The sequence below is a fragment of the Tasmannia lanceolata genome, unplaced genomic scaffold (genome assembly GCF_043159265.1).
Source record: "Tasmannia lanceolata isolate RefF3 unplaced genomic scaffold, GAP_Taslan_0.1 ptg000003l, whole genome shotgun sequence".
Taxonomy (NCBI): domain Eukaryota; kingdom Viridiplantae; phylum Streptophyta; class Magnoliopsida; order Canellales; family Winteraceae; genus Tasmannia; species Tasmannia lanceolata.
This window is the reverse complement of record NW_027518680.1, coordinates 31,120,693-31,136,464: the sequence shown is the minus strand read 5'-3', so window position 1 is coordinate 31,136,464 and position 15,772 is coordinate 31,120,693. Positions and strand designations below refer to the sequence as shown.

The window sequence follows — 15,772 nt, the reverse complement described above, 5'->3', positions numbered from 1 at the left end:
TCTTCCCGATTACCCCCGAATCAATATAAGAATCGCCACGATCTGACGGGCGGATCAAAAGTTATCGTCGGAACGATATTTGTGCACCAAGGGTAGCTCACGGCCAGTAAACACCTTCCGACCGGATTCATGACTCGCATCCACTAGTACACTCATCCGCTATAGCCTGTACGTCACTGAATCTAAACAAACCCCCGCTATAATTTGACCGCAAATGAAATGTCAGAACGAATTCCGTTTATCGAATCAAACGACACTATCACCCCGCCGTAATAAAGACCGGAGGTATTTGAATTCACCATCCGGAAGAAAATAAAAAGATCCGAACCGAAACGTAGGAGGCGTCGCAATAAACGTGCGTTTCAGTTCGCATCGATGTTCCAGAACCGAAAGATTGTTCGAAATAAGTGGTAGATAGCCGAAAAAAGTGACAGGGGTGCAACACGAGGACTTCCGAGGAGGTCACCCATCCTAGTACTACTCTCGCCCAAGCACGCTTAACTTCGGAGTTCTGATGGGATCCAGTGCATTTGTGCTGGTATGATCGGACCCAGCATGCCTCTCCATTGTCAAAGTAATAAAGAGTTTCCACTCGCATTGTCGTACGAAGTCCGTTTAAATGAAAGTGCGAAAAAATCCTGCTAGATGACATCGGATGGACGATCCGAGAATGTCGGGAAGCCGGATGACCGCCAAGGCTGTCATCGCGCGATGAATCTTCCCGAGTACCCCCGAATCAATATAAGAATCGCCACGATCTGACGGGCGGATCAAAAGTTATCGTCGGAACGATATTTGTGCACCAAGGGTAGCTCACGGCCAGTAAACACCTTCCGACCGGATTCATGACTCGCATCCACTAGTACACTCATCCGCTATAGCCTGTACGTCACTGAATCTGAACAAACCGCCGCTATAATTTGACCGCAAATGAAATGTCAGAACGAATTCCGTTTATCGAATCAAACGACACTATCACCCCGCCATAATAAAGACCGGACGTCTTTGAATTCACCATCCGGAAGAAAATAAAAAGATCCGAACCGAAACCTAGGAGGCGACGCACTAAACGTGCGTTTCAGTTCGCATCGATATTCCAGAACCGAAAGATTGTTCGAAAAAAGTGGTAGATAGCCGAAAAAAGTGACAGGGGTGCAACACGAGGACTTCCCAGGAGGTCACCCATCCTAGTACTACTCTCGCCCAAGCACGCTTAACTTCGGAGTTCTGATGGGATCCAGTGCATTTGTGCTGGTATGATCGCACCCAGCATGCCTCTCCATTGTCAAAGTAATAAAGAGTTTCCACTCGCATTGTCGTACGAAGTCCGTTTAAATGAAAGTGCGAAAAAATCCTGCTAGATGACACCGGATGGACGATCCGAGCATGTCGGAAAGCCGGATGACCGCCAAGGCTGTCATCGCGCGATGAATCTTCCCGAGTACCCCCGAATCAATATAAGAATCGCCACGATCTGACGGGCGGATCAAAAGTTATCGTCGGAACGATATTTGTGCACCAAGGGTAGCTCACGGCCAGTAAACACCTTCCGACCGGATTAATGACTCGCATCCACTAGTACACTCATCCGCTATAGCCTGTACGTCACTGAATCTGAACAAACCCCCGCTATAATTTGACCGCAAATGAAATGTCAGAACGAATTCCGTTTATCGAATCAAACGACACTATCACCCCGCCATAATAAAGACCGGACGTCTTTGAATTCACCATCCGGAAGAAAATAAAAAGATCCGAACCGAAACGTAGGAGGCGACGCACTAAACGTGCGTTTCAGTTCGCATCGATGTTCCAGAACCGAAAGATTGTTCGAAAAAAAGTGGTAGATAGCCGAAAAAAGTGACAGGGGTGCAACACGAGGACTTCCCAGGAGGTCACCCATCCTAGTACTACTCTCGCCCAAGCACGCTTAACTTCAGAGTTCTGATGGGATCCAGTGCATTTGTGCTGGTATGATCGCACCCAGCATGCCTCTCCATTGTCAAAGTAATAAAGAGTTTCCACTCGCATTGTCGTACGAAGTCCGTTTAAATGAAAGTGCAAAAAAATCCTGCTAGATGACACCGGATGGACGATCCGAGCATGTCGGAAAGCCGGATGACCGCCGTGGCTGTCATCGCGCGATTAATCTTCCCGAGTACCCCCGAATCAATATAAGAATCGCCACGATCTGACGGGCGGATCAAAAGTTATCGTCGAAACGATATTTGTGCACCAAGGGTAGCTCACGGCCAGTAAACACCTTCCGACCGGATTCATGACTTTCATCCACTAGTACACTCATCCGCTATAGCCTGTACGTCACTGAATCTGAACAAACCCCCGCTATAATTTGACCGCAAATGAAATGTCAGAACGAATTCCGTTTATCGAATCAAACGACACTTTCACCCCGCCATAATAAAGACCGGACGTCTTTGAATTCACCATCCGGAAGAAAATAAAAAGATCCGAACCGAAACGTAGGAGGCGACGCACTAAACGTGCGTTTCAGTTCGCATCGATGTTCCAGAACCGAAAGATTGTTCGAAAAAAGTGGTAGATAGCCGAAAAAAGAGACAGGGGTGCAACACGAGGACTTCCCAGGAGGTCACCCATCCTAGTACTACTCTCGCCCAAGCACGCTTAACTTCGGAGTTCTGATGGGATCCAGTGCATTTGTGCTGGTATGATCGCACCCAGCATGCCTCTCCATTGTTAAAGTAATAAAGAGTTTCCACTCGCATTGTCGTACGAAGTCCGTTTAAATGAAAGTGCGAAAAAATCCTGCTAGATGACACCGGATGGACGATCCGAGCATGTCGGAAAGCCGGATGACCGCCAAGGCTGTCATCGCGCGATTAATCTTCCCGAGTACCCCCGAATCAATATAAGAATCGCCACGATCTGACGGGCGGATCAAAAGTTATCGTCGGAACGATATTTGTGCACCAAGGGTAGCTCACGGCCAGTAAACACCTTCCGACCGGATTCATGACTCGCATGCACTAGTACACTCATCCGCTATAGCCTGTACGTCACTGAATCTGAACAAACCCCCGCTATAATTTGACCGCAAATGAAATGTCAGAACGAATTCCGTTTATCGAATTAAACGACACTATCAGCCCGCCATAATAAAGACCGGACGTATTTGAACTCACTATCCGGCAGAAAATAAAAAGATCCCAACCGAAACGTAGGAGGCGTCGCACTAAACGTGCGTTTCAGTTCGCATCGATGTTCCAGAACCGAAAGATTGTTCGAAAAAAGTGGTAGATAGCCGAAAAAAGTGACAGGAGTGCAACACGAGGACTTCCCAGGAGGTCACCCATCCTAGTACTACTCTCGCCCAAGCACGCTTAACTTCGGAGTTCTGATGGGATCCAGTGCATTTGTGCTGGTATGATCGCACCCAGCATGCCTCTCCATTGTCAAAGTAATAAAGAGTTTCCACTCGCATTGTCGTACGAAGTCCGTTTAAATGAAAGTGCGAAAAAATCCTGCTAGATGACACCGGATGGACGATCCGAGCATGTCGGGAAGCGGGATGACCGCCGGGGCCGTCAACGCGCGATTAATCTTCCCGAGTACCCCCGAATCAATATAAGAATCGCCACGATCTGACGGGCGGATCAAAAGTTATCGTCGGAACGATATTTGTGCACCAAGGGTAGCTCACGGCCAGTAAACACCTTCCGACCGGATTCATGACTCGCATCCACTAGTACACTCATCCGCTATAGCCTGTACGTCACTAAATCTGAACAAACCCCCGCTATAATTTGACCGCAAATGAAATGTCAGAACGAATTCCGTTTATCGAATCAAACGACACTATCACCCCGCCATAATAAAGACCGGACGTCTTTGAATTCACCATCCGGAAGAAAATAAAAAGATCCGAACCGAAACGTAGGAGGCGACGCACTAAACGTGCGTTTCAGTTCGCATCGATGTTCCAGAACCGAAAGATTGTTCGAAAAAAGTGGTAGATAGCCGAAAAAAGTGACAGGGGTGCAACACGAGGACTTCCCAGGAGGTCACCCATCCTAGTACTACTCTCGCCCAAGCACGCTTAACTTCGGAGTTCTGATGGGATCCAGTGCATTTGTGCTGGTATGATCGCACCCAGCATGCCTCTCCATTGTCAAAGTAATAAAGAGTTTTTACTCGCATTGTCGTACGAAGTCCGTTTAAATGAAAGTGCGAAAAAATCCTGCTAGATGCCATCGGATGGACGATCCGAGCATGTCGGGAAGCCGGATGACCGCCAGAGCTGTCATCGCGCGATGAATCTTCCCGATTACCCCCGAATCAATATAAGAATCGCCACGATCTGACGGGCGGATCAAAAGTTATCGTCGGAACGATATTTGTGCACCAAGGGTAGCTCACGGCCAGTAAACACCTTCCGACCGGATTCATGACTCGCATCCACTAGTACACTCATCCGCTATAGCCTGTACGTCACTGAATCTAAACAAACCCCCGCTATAATTTGACCGCAAATGAAATGTCAGAACGAATTCCGTTTATCGAATCAAACGACACTATCACCCCGCCGTAATAAAGACCGGAGGTATTTGAATTCACCAACCGGAAGAAAATAAAAAGATCCGAACCGAAACGTAGGAGGCGTCGCAATAAACGTGCGTTTCAGTTCGCATCGATGTTCCAGAACCGAAAGATTGTTCGAAAAAATTGGTAGATAGCCGAAAAAAGTGACAGGGGTGCAACACGAGGACTTCCCAGGAGGTCACCGATCCTAGTACTACTCTCGCCCAAGCACGCTTAACTTCGGAGTTCTGATGGGATCCAGTACATTTGTGCTGGTATGATCGGACCCAGCATGCCTCTCCATTGTCAAAGTAATAAAGAGTTTCCACTCGCATTGTCGTACGAAGTCCGTTTAAATGAAAGTGCGAAAAAATCCTGCTAGATGACATCGGATGGACGATCCGAGCATGTCGGGAAGCCGGATGACCGCCAAGGCTGTCATCGCGCGATGAATCTTCCCGATTACCCCCGAATCAATATAAGAATCGCCACGATCTGACGGGCGGATCAAAAGTTATCGTCGGAACGATATTTGTGCACCAAGGGTAGCTCACGGCCAGTAAACACCTTCCGACCGGATTCATGACTCGCATCCACTAGTACACTCATCCGCTATAGCCTGTACGTCACTGAATCTGAACAAACCCCCGCTATAATTTGACCGCAAATGAAATGTCAGAACGAATTCCGTTTATCGAATCAAACGACACTATCACCCCGCCATAATAAAGACCGGACGTCTTTGAATTCACCATCCGGAAGAAAATAAAAAGATCCGAACCGAAACGTAGGAGGCGACGCACTAAACGTGCGTTTCAGTTCGCATCGATGTTCCAGAACCGAAAGATTGTTCGAAAAAAGTGGTAGATAGCCGAAAAAAGTGACAGGGGTGCAACACGAGGACTTCCCAGGAGGTCACCCATCCTAGTACTACTCTCGCCCAAGCACGCTTAACTTCGGAGTTCTGATGGGATCCAGTGCATTTGAGCTGGTATGATCGCACCCAGCATGCCTCTCCATTGTCAAAGTAATAAAGAGTTTCCACTCGCATTGTCGTACGAAGTCCGTTTAAATGAAAGTGCGAAAAAATCCTGCTAGATGACACCGGATGGACGATCCGAGCATGTCGGGAAGCCGGATGACCGCCAAGGCCGTCATCGCGCGATGAATCTTTCCGAGTACCCCCGAATCAATATAAGAATCCCTACGATCTGACGGGCGGATCAAAAGTTATCGTCGGAACGATATTTGTGCACCAAGGGTAGCTCACGGCCAGTAAACACCTTCCGACCGGATTCATGACTCGCATCCACTAGTACACTCATCCGCTATAGCCTGTACGTCACTGAATCTGAACAAACCCCCGCTATAATTTGACCGCAAATGAAATGTCAGAACGAATTCCGTTTATCGAATCAAACGACACTATCACCCCGCCATAATAAAGACCGGACGTCTTTGAATTCACCATCCGGAAGAAAATAAAAAGATCCGAACCGAAACCTAGGAGGCGACGCACTAAACGTGCGTTTCAGTTCGCTTTGATATTCCAGAACCGAAAGATTGTTCGAAAAAAGTGGTAGATAGCCGAAAAAAGTGACAGGGGTGCAACACGAGGACTTCCCAGGAGGTCACCCATCCTAGTACTACTCTCGCCCAAGCACGCTTAACTTCGGAGTTCTGATGGGATACAGTGCATTTGTGCTGGTATGATCGCACCCAGCATGCCTCTCCATTGTCAAAGTAATAAAGAGTTTCCACTCGCATTGTCGTACGAAGTCCGTTTAAATGAAAGTGCAAAAAAATCCTGCTAGATGACACCGGATGGACGATCCGAGCATGTCGGGAAGACGGATGACCGCCAAGGCTGTCATCGCGCGATGAATCTTCCCGAGTACCCCCGAATCAATATAAGAATCGCTACGATCTGACGGGCGGATCAAAAGTTATCGTCGGAACGATATTTGTGCACCAAGGGTAGCTCACGGCCAGTAAACACCTTCCGACCGGATTCATGACTCGCATCCACTAGTACACTCATCCGCTATAGCCTGTACGTCACTGAATCTAAACAAACCCCCGCTATAATTTGACCGCAAATGAAATGTCAGAACGAATTCCGTTTATCGAATCAAACGACACTATCACCCCGCCATAATAAAGACCGGACGTCTTCGAATTCACCATCCGGAAGAAAATAAAAAGATCCGAACCGAAACCTAGGAGGCGACGCACTAAACGTGCGTTTCAGTTCGCTTTGATATTCCCGAACCGAAAGATTGTTCGAAAAAAGTGGTAGATAGCCGAAAAAAGTGACAGGGGTGCAACACGAGGACTTCCCAGGAGGTCACCCATCCTAGTACTACTCTCGCCCAAGCACGCTTAACTTCGGAGTTCTGATGGGATCCAGTGCATTTGTGCTGGTATGATCGCACCCAGCATGCCTCTCCATTGTCAAAGTAATAAAGAGTTTCCACTCGCATTGTCGTACGAAGTCCGTTTAAATGAAAGTGCGAAAAAATCCTGCTAGATGACACCGGATGGACGATCCGAGCATGTCGGGAAGCCGGACGACCGCCAAGGCTGTCATCGCGCGATGAATCTTCCCGAGTACCCCCGAATCAATATAAGAATCGCTACGATCTGACGGGCGGATCAAAAGTTATCGTCGGAACGATATTTGTGCACCAAGGGTAGCTCACGGCCAGTAAACACCTTCCGACCGGATTCATGACTCGCATCCACTAGTACACTCATCCGCTATAGCCTGTACGTCACTGAATCTAAACAAACCCCCGCTATAATTTGACCGCAAATGAAATGTCAGAACGAATTCCGTTTATCGAATCAAACGACACTATCACCCCGCCATAATAAAGACCGGACGTCTTCGAATTCACCATCCGGAAGAAAATAAAAAGATCCGAACCGAAACCTAGGAGGCGACGCACTAAACGTGCGTTTCAGTTCGCTTTGATATTCCAGAACCGAAAGATTGTTCGAAAAAAGTGGTAGATAGCCGAAAAAAGTGACAGGGGTGCAACACGAGGACTTCCCAGGAGGTCACCCATCCTAGTACTACTCTCGCCCAAGCACGCTTAACTTCGGAGTTCTGATGGTATCCAGTGCATTTGTGCTGGTATGATCGCACCCAGCATGCCTCTCAATTGTCAAAGTAATAAAGAGTTTCCACTCGCATTGTCGTACGAAGTCCGTTTAAATGAAAGTGCGAAAAAATCCTGCTAGATGACACCGGATGGACGATCCGAGCATGTCGGGAAGACGGATGACCGCCAAGGCTGTCATCGCGCGATGAATCTTCCCGAGTACCCCCGAATCAATATAAGAATCGCTACGATCTGACAGGCGGATCAAAAGTTATCGTCGGAACGATATTTGTGCACCAAGGGTAGCTCGCTGCCAGTAAACACCTTCCGACCGGATTCATGACTCGCATCCACTAGTACACTCATCCGCTATAGCCTGTACGTTACTGAATCTGAACAAACCCCCGCTATAATTTGACCGCAAATGAAATGTCAGAACGAATTCCGTTTATCGAATCAAACGACACTATCACCCCGCCATAATAAAGACCGGACGTCTTCGAATTCACCATCCGGAAGAAAATAAAAAGATCCGAACCGAAACCTAGGAGGCGACGCACTAAACGTGCGTTTCAGTTCGCTTTGATATTCCCGAACCGAAAGATTGTTCGAAAAAAGTGGTAGATAGCCGAAAAAAGTGACAGGGGTGCAACACGAGGACTTCCCAGGAGGTCCCCCATCCTAGTACTACTCTCGCCCAAGCACGCTTAACTTCGGAGTTCTGATGGGATCCAGTGCATTTGTGCTGGTATGATCGCACCCAGCATGCCTCTCCATTGTCAAAGTAATAAAGAGTTTCCACTCGCATTGTCGTACGAAGTCCGTTTAAATGAAAGTGCGAAAAAATCCTGCTAGATGACACCGGATGGACGATCCGAGCATGTCGGGAAGCCGGATGACCGCCAAGGCCGTCATCGCGCGATGAATCTTCCCGAGTACCCCCGAATCAATATTAGAATCGCTACGATCTGACGGGCGGATCAAAAGTTATCGTCGGAACGATATTTGTGCACCAAGGGTAGCTCACGGCCAGTAAACACCTTCCGACCGGATTCATGACTCGCATCCACTAGTACACTCATCCGCTATAGCCTGTACGTCACTGAATCTGAACAAACCCCCGCTATAATTTGACCGCAAATGAAATGTCAGAACGAATTCCGTTTATCGAATCAAACGACACTATCACCCCGCCATAATAAAGACCGGACGTCTTTGAATTCACCATCCGGAAGAAAATAAAAAGATCCGAACCGAAACGTAGGAGGCGACGCACTAAACGTGCGTTTCAGTTCGCATCGATGTTCCAGAACCGAAAGATTGTTCGAAAAAAATGGTAGATAGCCGAAAAAAGTGACAGGGGTGCAACACGAGGACTTCCCAGGAGGTCACCCATCCTAGTACTACTCTCGCCCAAGCACGCTTCACTTCGGAGTTCTGATGGGATCCAGTGCATTTGAGCTGGTATGATCGCACCCAGCATGCCTCTCCATTGGCAAAGTAATAAAGAGTTTCCACTCGCATTGTCGTACGAAGTCCGTTTAAATGAAAGTGCGAAAAAATCCTGCTAGATGACACCGGATGGACGATCCGAGCATGTCGGGAAGCCGGATGACCGCCAAGGCCGTCATCGCGCGATGAATCTTTCCGAGTACCCCCGAATCAATATAAGAATCCCTACGATCTGACGGGCGGATCAAAAGTTATCGTCGGAACGATATTTGTGCACCAAGGGTAGCTCACGGCCAGTAAACACCTTCCGACCGGATTCATGACTCGCATCCACTAGTACACTCATCCGCTATAGCCTGTACGTCACTGAATCTGAACAAACCCCCGCTATAATTTGACCGCAAATGAAATGTCAGAACGAATTCCGTTTATCGAATCAAACGACACTATCACCCCGCCATAATAAAGACCGGACGTCTTTGAATTCACCATCCGGAAGAAAATAAAAAGATCCGAACCGAAACCTAGGAGGCGACGCACTAAACGTGCGTTTCAGTTCGCTTTGATATTCCAGAACCGAAAGATTGTTCGAAAAAAGTGGTAGATAGCCGAAAAAAGTGACAGGGGTGCAACACGAGGACTTCCCAGGAGGTCACCCATCCTAGTACTACTCTCGCCCAAGCACGCTTAACTTCGGAGTTCTGATGGGATACAGTGCATTTGTGCTGGTATGATCGCACCCAGCATGCCTCTCCATTGTCAAAGTAATAAAGAGTTTCCACTCGCATTGTCGTACGAAGTCCGTTTAAATGAAAGTGCAAAAAAATCCTGCTAGATGACACCGGATGGACGATCCGAGCATGTCGGGAAGACGGATGACCGCCAAGGCTGTCATCGCGCGATGAATCTTCCCGAGTACCCCCGAATCAATATAAGAATCGCTACGATCTGACGGGCGGATCAAAAGTTATCGTCGGAACGATATTTGTGCACCAAGGGTAGCTCACGGCCAGTAAACACCTTCCGACCGGATTCATGACTCGCATCCACTAGTACACTCATCCGCTATAGCCTGTACGTCACTGAATCTAAACAAACCCCCGCTATAATTTGACCGCAAATGAAATGTCAGAACGAATTCCGTTTATCGAATCAAACGACACTATCACCCCGCCATAATAAAGACCGGACGTCTTCGAATTCACCATCCGGAAGAAAATAAAAAGATCCGAACCGAAACCTAGGAGGCGACGCACTAAACGTGCGTTTCAGTTCGCTTTGATATTCCCGAACCGAAAGATTGTTCGAAAAAAGTGGTAGATAGCCGAAAAAAGTGACAGGGGTGCAACACGAGGACTTCCCAGGAGGTCACCCATCCTAGTACTACTCTCGCCCAAGCACGCTTAACTTCGGAGTTCTGATGGGATCCAGTGCATTTGTGCTGGTATGATCGCACCCAGCATGCCTCTCCATTGTCAAAGTAATAAAGAGTTTCCACTCGCATTGTCGTACGAAGTCCGTTTAAATGAAAGTGCGAAAAAATCCTGCTAGATGACACCGGATGGACGATCCGAGCATGTCGGGAAGCCGGACGACCGCCAAGGCTGTCATCGCGCGATGAATCTTCCCGAGTACCCCCGAATCAATATAAGAATCGCTACGATCTGACGGGCGGATCAAAAGTTATCGTCGGAACGATATTTGTGCACCAAGGGTAGCTCACGGCCAGTAAACACCTTCCGACCGGATTCATGACTCGCATCCACTAGTACACTCATCCGCTATAGCCTGTACGTCACTGAATCTAAACAAACCCCCGCTATAATTTGACCGCAAATGAAATGTCAGAACGAATTCCGTTTATCGAATCAAACGACACTATCACCCCGCCATAATAAAGACCGGACGTCTTCGAATTCACCATCCGGAAGAAAATAAAAAGATCCGAACCGAAACCTAGGAGGCGACGCACTAAACGTGCGTTTCAGTTCGCTTTGATATTCCAGAACCGAAAGATTGTTCGAAAAAAGTGGTAGATAGCCGAAAAAAGTGACAGGGGTGCAACACGAGGACTTCCCAGGAGGTCACCCATCCTAGTACTACTCTCGCCCAAGCACGCTTAACTTCGGAGTTCTGATGGGATCCAGTGCATTTGTGCTGGTATGATCGCACCCAGCATGCCTCTCAATTGTCAAAGTAATAAAGAGTTTCCACTCGCATTGTCGTACGAAGTCCGTTTAAATGAAAGTGCGAAAAAATCCTGCTAGATGACACCGGATGGACGATCCGAGCATGTCGGGAAGACGGATGACCGCCAAGGCTGTCATCGCGCGATGAATCTTCCCGAGTACCCCCGAATCAATATAAGAATCGCTACGATCTGACGGGCGGATCAAAAGTTATCGTCGGAACGATATTTGTGCACCAAGGGTAGCTCGCTGCCAGTAAACACCTTCCGACCGGATTCATGACTCGCATCCACTAGTACACTCATCCGCTATAGCCTGTACGTTACTGAATCTGAACAAACCCCCGCTATAATTTGACCGCAAATGAAATGTCAGAACGAATTCCGTTTATCGAATCAAACGACACTATCACCCCGCCATAATAAAGACCGGACGTCTTCGAATTCACCATCCGGAAGAAAATAAAAAGATCCGAACCGAAACCTAGGAGGCGACGCACTAAACGTGCGTTTCAGTTCGCTTTGATATTCCCGAACCGAAAGATTGTTCGAAAAAAGTGGTAGATAGCCGAAAAAAGTGACAGGGGTGCAACACGAGGACTTCCCAGGAGGTCACCCATCCTAGTACTACTCTCGCCCAAGCACGCTTAACTTCGGAGTTCTGATGGGATCCAGTGCATTTGTGCTGGTATGATCGCACCCAGCATGCCTCTCCATTGTCAAAGTAATAAAGAGTTTCCACTCGCATTGTCGTACGAAGTCCGTTTAAATGAAAGTGCGAAAAAATCCTGCTAGATGCCATCGGATGGACGATCCGAGCATGTCGGGAAGCCGGATGACCGCCAGAGCTGTCATCGCGCGATGAATCTTCCCGATTACCCCCGAATCAATATAAGAATCGCCACGATCTGACGGGCGGATCAAAAGTTATCGTCGGAACGATATTTGTGCACCAAGGGTAGCTCACGGCCAGTAAACACCTTCCGACCGGATTCATGACTCGCATCCACTAGTACACTCATCCGCTATAGCCTGTACTTCACTGAATCTAAACAAACCCCCGCTATAATTTGACCGCAAATGAAATGTCAGAACGAATTCCGTTTATCGAATCAAACGACACTATCACCCCGCCGTAATAAAGACCGGAGGTATTTGAATTCACCATCCGGAAGAAAATAAAAAGATCCGAACCGAAACGTAGGAGGCGTCGCAATAAACGTGCGTTTCAGTTCGCATCGATGTTCAAGAACCGAAAGATTGTTCGAAAAAAGTGGTAGATAGCCGAAAAAAGTGACAGGGGTGCAACACGAGGACTTCCCAGGAGGTCACCCATCCTAGTACTACTCTCGCCCAAGCACGCTTAACTTCGGAGTTCTGATGGGATCCAGTGCATTTGAGCTGGTATGATCGCACCTAGCATGCCTCTCCATTGTCAAAGTAATAAAGAGTTTCCACTCGCATTGTCGTACGAAGTCCGTTTAAATGAAAGTGCGAAAAAATCCTGCTAGATGACACCGGATGGACGATCCGAGCATGTCGGGAAGCCGGATGACGGCCAAGGCCGTCATCGCGCGATGAATCTTTCCGAGTACCCCCGAATCAATATAAGAATCGCTACGATCTGACGGGCGGATCAAAAGTTATCGTCGGAACGATATTTGTGCACCAAGGGTAGCTCACGGCCAGTAAACACCTTCCGACCGGATTCATGACTCGCATCCACTAGTACACTCATCCGCTATAGCCTGTACCTCACTGAATCTGAACAAACCCCCGCTATAATTTGACCGCAAATGAAATGTCAGAACGAATTCCGTTTATCGAATCAAACGACACTATCACCCCGCCATAATAAAGACCGGACGTCTTTGAATTCACCATCCGGAAGAAAATAAAAAGATCCGAACCGAAACCTAGGAGGCGACGCACTAAACGTGCGTTTCAGTTCGCTTTGATATTCCAGAACCGAAAGATTGTTCGAAAAAAGTGGTAGATAGCCGAAAAAAGTGACAGGGGTGCAACACGAGGACTTCCCAGGAGGTCACCCATCCTAGTACTACTCTCGCCCAAGCACGCTTAACTTCGGAGTTCTGATGGGATCCAGTGCATTTGTGCTGGTATGATCGCACCCAGCATGCCTCTCCATTGTCAAAGTAATAAAGAGTTTCCACTCGCATTGTCGTACGAAGTCCGTTTAAATGAAAGTGCGAAAAAATCCTGCTAGATGACACCGGATGGACGATCCGAGCATGTCGGGAAGACGTATGACCGCCAAGGCTGTCATCGCGCGATGAATCTTCCCGAGTACCCCCGAATCAATATAAGAATCGCTACGATCTGACGGGCGGATCAAAAGTTATCGTCGGAACGATATTTGTGCACCAAGGGTAGCTCACGGCCAGTAAACACCTTCCGACCGGATTCATGACTCGCATCCACTAGTACACTCATCCGCTATAGCCTGTACGTCACTGAATCTAAACAAACCCCCGCTATAATTTGACCGCAAATGAAATGTCAGAACGAATTCCGTTTATCGAATCAAACGACACTATCACCCCGCCATAATAAAGACCGGACGTCTTCGAATTCACCATCCGGAAGAAAATAAAAAGATCCGAACCGAAACCTAGGAGGCGACGCACTAAACGTGCGTTTCAGTTCGCTTTGATATTCCCGAACCGAAAGATTGTTCGAAAAAAGTGGTAGATAGCCGAAAAAAGTGACAGGGGTGCAACACGAGGACTTCCCAGGAGGTCACCCATCCTAGTACTACTCTCGCCCAAGCACGCTTAACTTCGGAGTTCTGATGGGATCCAGTGCATTTGTGCTGGTATGATCGCACCCAGCATGCCTCTCCATTGTCAAAGTAATAAAGAGTTTCCACTCGCATTGTCGTACGAAGTCCGTTTAAATGAAAGTGCGAAAAAATCCTGCTAGATGACACCGGATGGACGATCCGAGCATGTCGGGAAGCCGGATGACCGCCAAGGCCGTCATCGCGCGATGAATCTTCCCGAGTACCCCCGAATTAATATTAGAATCGCTACGATCTGACGGGCGGATCAAAAGTTATCGTCGGAACGATATTTGTGCACCAAGGGTAGCTCGCTGCCAGTAAACACCTTCCGACCGGATTCATGACTCGCATCCACTAGTACACTCATCCGCTATAGCCTGTACGTTACTGTGGGACCCGATCCCGCGAGAGGGGCGTGGGGCGCGAGCCGCCGCGCACTATCCCTTGGTCTCTCGTACCCACGCGATTGGCGTGTGCCTTTCATTATTGATTTTAATTCGTCTTTTATGTGAACTTGGGATCACTAAGGCAATCCGAATTCTACACAAAAGAGACTGACAGAGTCGCCACCTAGATGTGGGATCTAGGACCCATAATTAACCAGAAATCTAGACTCGCTACCTGGTTACAAGAATGGAAGGTATGGGGATTTATCCACCACATGCACCATTCCTGCCCGATAATCGGTCTTCAATTCCAAAAGTTAACTCTTTTAAATTCATTTTTAATGGCTCATTCAACTCTCTGTTAATGTGCTATCTATGTGACATGCATCCTATGATCTAATTTCAATGTGAATCCTAAATGTGTATCTTGATTTCTTAATTGGTTTGGATTCAATCTAAGTGAAAGTTCTCCTAAAATTCTAATTTCATGGAAAATCCTAAGTGATTTGATTGTTTCAACAGTTTTAAAAGTGATTAGCCCGAGTCCTCAGATGGTCTGGTATTCATCCAAAGAAGCCTACGTATCCCCGCCTCCACGAGAATCAAGGCAACGTAGTTCTTCGCGCCTATTCTAAGTTATGATGCCTAAGACACCTAGCCCTATATCCTAAACTCGATCTAAAAGACCGGACCAATTATTAAAGTTTATTGTACGATTATTTAAATTCCAGTGAATTGTGAATTTTAGGACACCCTATATGCCCTAACTAAATGCAGATTAGCCCTACGCTGATGCAGGTGGTTCTTACAACCTATGTGTGACTAGGCTGTATTTCCTAAGGAAAACCAAGGGTGGACTAGCGTATCCTACTCTAGTCATCACTCGGCGATGTGGATCGCCAACTGACCGGACGGAGGCGCTCCTATAACTCTAGGACAGACCTCTAACTCTAAAACAAGCACACAGCAAACAATCAATCAAACAACCTATCAAAAGAAAAATCCTAACTCTAAAATTCTCTATCGAGGAGAAACTCCTAACTCTAGAGGAAGGTCTTTTGAAAACAATATTTTAAAGGTTTTTGAAGAAGGTTTAAAACGTTTATTTACAAAAAAAGTTTGGCTGGACTTGGGATGTAAATCCCAAGCTGCACTACGTACCTCGGAAGAGGATCAAGCCAACGTAGTTCGAAAATCGAACTCGCCTAATACGCTTCTAAAAGAAACACTCAACACTTTAGATTTTTTTTAAGGTTTTTGATGTTTTCAAATGTTT

The 15,772-nt window shown here is 47.4% G+C and overlaps 20 non-coding genes across 20 annotated transcripts; all 20 read right to left on the bottom strand.

The window, feature by feature from the left end:
* Positions 1-433: 433 nt before the first annotated feature.
* Positions 434-552, bottom strand: LOC143874691 (5S ribosomal RNA). The gene has a single exon (XR_013249363.1). It is a non-coding gene; the product is annotated as a 5S ribosomal RNA (ribosomal RNA).
* Positions 553-1,149: 597 nt separating this feature from the next.
* LOC143872134 (5S ribosomal RNA) lies at positions 1,150-1,268 on the bottom strand. The gene has a single exon (XR_013246891.1). It is a non-coding gene; the product is annotated as a 5S ribosomal RNA (ribosomal RNA).
* A 598-nt stretch (positions 1,269-1,866) lies between these two features.
* On the bottom strand, positions 1,867-1,985 carry LOC143873380 (5S ribosomal RNA). Its single transcript, XR_013248091.1, has one exon. It is a non-coding gene; the product is annotated as a 5S ribosomal RNA (ribosomal RNA).
* A 597-nt stretch (positions 1,986-2,582) lies between these two features.
* LOC143872133 (5S ribosomal RNA) lies at positions 2,583-2,701 on the bottom strand. Its single transcript, XR_013246890.1, has one exon. It is a non-coding gene; the product is annotated as a 5S ribosomal RNA (ribosomal RNA).
* Positions 2,702-3,298: 597 nt separating this feature from the next.
* On the bottom strand, positions 3,299-3,417 carry LOC143872960 (5S ribosomal RNA). The gene has a single exon (XR_013247684.1). It is a non-coding gene; the product is annotated as a 5S ribosomal RNA (ribosomal RNA).
* A 597-nt stretch (positions 3,418-4,014) lies between these two features.
* Positions 4,015-4,133, bottom strand: LOC143872132 (5S ribosomal RNA). The gene has a single exon (XR_013246889.1). It is a non-coding gene; the product is annotated as a 5S ribosomal RNA (ribosomal RNA).
* A 597-nt stretch (positions 4,134-4,730) lies between these two features.
* LOC143875117 (5S ribosomal RNA) lies at positions 4,731-4,849 on the bottom strand. Its single transcript, XR_013249779.1, has one exon. It is a non-coding gene; the product is annotated as a 5S ribosomal RNA (ribosomal RNA).
* A 597-nt stretch (positions 4,850-5,446) lies between these two features.
* LOC143873508 (5S ribosomal RNA) lies at positions 5,447-5,565 on the bottom strand. The gene has a single exon (XR_013248216.1). It is a non-coding gene; the product is annotated as a 5S ribosomal RNA (ribosomal RNA).
* Positions 5,566-6,162: 597 nt separating this feature from the next.
* LOC143874510 (5S ribosomal RNA) lies at positions 6,163-6,281 on the bottom strand. The gene has a single exon (XR_013249188.1). It is a non-coding gene; the product is annotated as a 5S ribosomal RNA (ribosomal RNA).
* A 597-nt stretch (positions 6,282-6,878) lies between these two features.
* On the bottom strand, positions 6,879-6,997 carry LOC143872131 (5S ribosomal RNA). The gene has a single exon (XR_013246888.1). It is a non-coding gene; the product is annotated as a 5S ribosomal RNA (ribosomal RNA).
* Positions 6,998-7,594: 597 nt separating this feature from the next.
* LOC143874482 (5S ribosomal RNA) lies at positions 7,595-7,713 on the bottom strand. The gene has a single exon (XR_013249161.1). It is a non-coding gene; the product is annotated as a 5S ribosomal RNA (ribosomal RNA).
* A 597-nt stretch (positions 7,714-8,310) lies between these two features.
* LOC143873118 (5S ribosomal RNA) lies at positions 8,311-8,429 on the bottom strand. The gene has a single exon (XR_013247839.1). It is a non-coding gene; the product is annotated as a 5S ribosomal RNA (ribosomal RNA).
* Positions 8,430-9,026: 597 nt separating this feature from the next.
* On the bottom strand, positions 9,027-9,145 carry LOC143874140 (5S ribosomal RNA). The gene has a single exon (XR_013248830.1). It is a non-coding gene; the product is annotated as a 5S ribosomal RNA (ribosomal RNA).
* Positions 9,146-9,742: 597 nt separating this feature from the next.
* LOC143874509 (5S ribosomal RNA) lies at positions 9,743-9,861 on the bottom strand. The gene has a single exon (XR_013249187.1). It is a non-coding gene; the product is annotated as a 5S ribosomal RNA (ribosomal RNA).
* Positions 9,862-10,458: 597 nt separating this feature from the next.
* LOC143872129 (5S ribosomal RNA) lies at positions 10,459-10,577 on the bottom strand. Its single transcript, XR_013246886.1, has one exon. It is a non-coding gene; the product is annotated as a 5S ribosomal RNA (ribosomal RNA).
* A 597-nt stretch (positions 10,578-11,174) lies between these two features.
* On the bottom strand, positions 11,175-11,293 carry LOC143872128 (5S ribosomal RNA). The gene has a single exon (XR_013246885.1). It is a non-coding gene; the product is annotated as a 5S ribosomal RNA (ribosomal RNA).
* A 597-nt stretch (positions 11,294-11,890) lies between these two features.
* On the bottom strand, positions 11,891-12,009 carry LOC143872127 (5S ribosomal RNA). The gene has a single exon (XR_013246884.1). It is a non-coding gene; the product is annotated as a 5S ribosomal RNA (ribosomal RNA).
* A 597-nt stretch (positions 12,010-12,606) lies between these two features.
* LOC143874321 (5S ribosomal RNA) lies at positions 12,607-12,725 on the bottom strand. The gene has a single exon (XR_013249005.1). It is a non-coding gene; the product is annotated as a 5S ribosomal RNA (ribosomal RNA).
* A 597-nt stretch (positions 12,726-13,322) lies between these two features.
* Positions 13,323-13,441, bottom strand: LOC143872126 (5S ribosomal RNA). Its single transcript, XR_013246883.1, has one exon. It is a non-coding gene; the product is annotated as a 5S ribosomal RNA (ribosomal RNA).
* Positions 13,442-14,038: 597 nt separating this feature from the next.
* LOC143872125 (5S ribosomal RNA) lies at positions 14,039-14,157 on the bottom strand. Its single transcript, XR_013246882.1, has one exon. It is a non-coding gene; the product is annotated as a 5S ribosomal RNA (ribosomal RNA).
* Between the last annotated feature and the right edge of the window lie 1,615 nt (positions 14,158-15,772).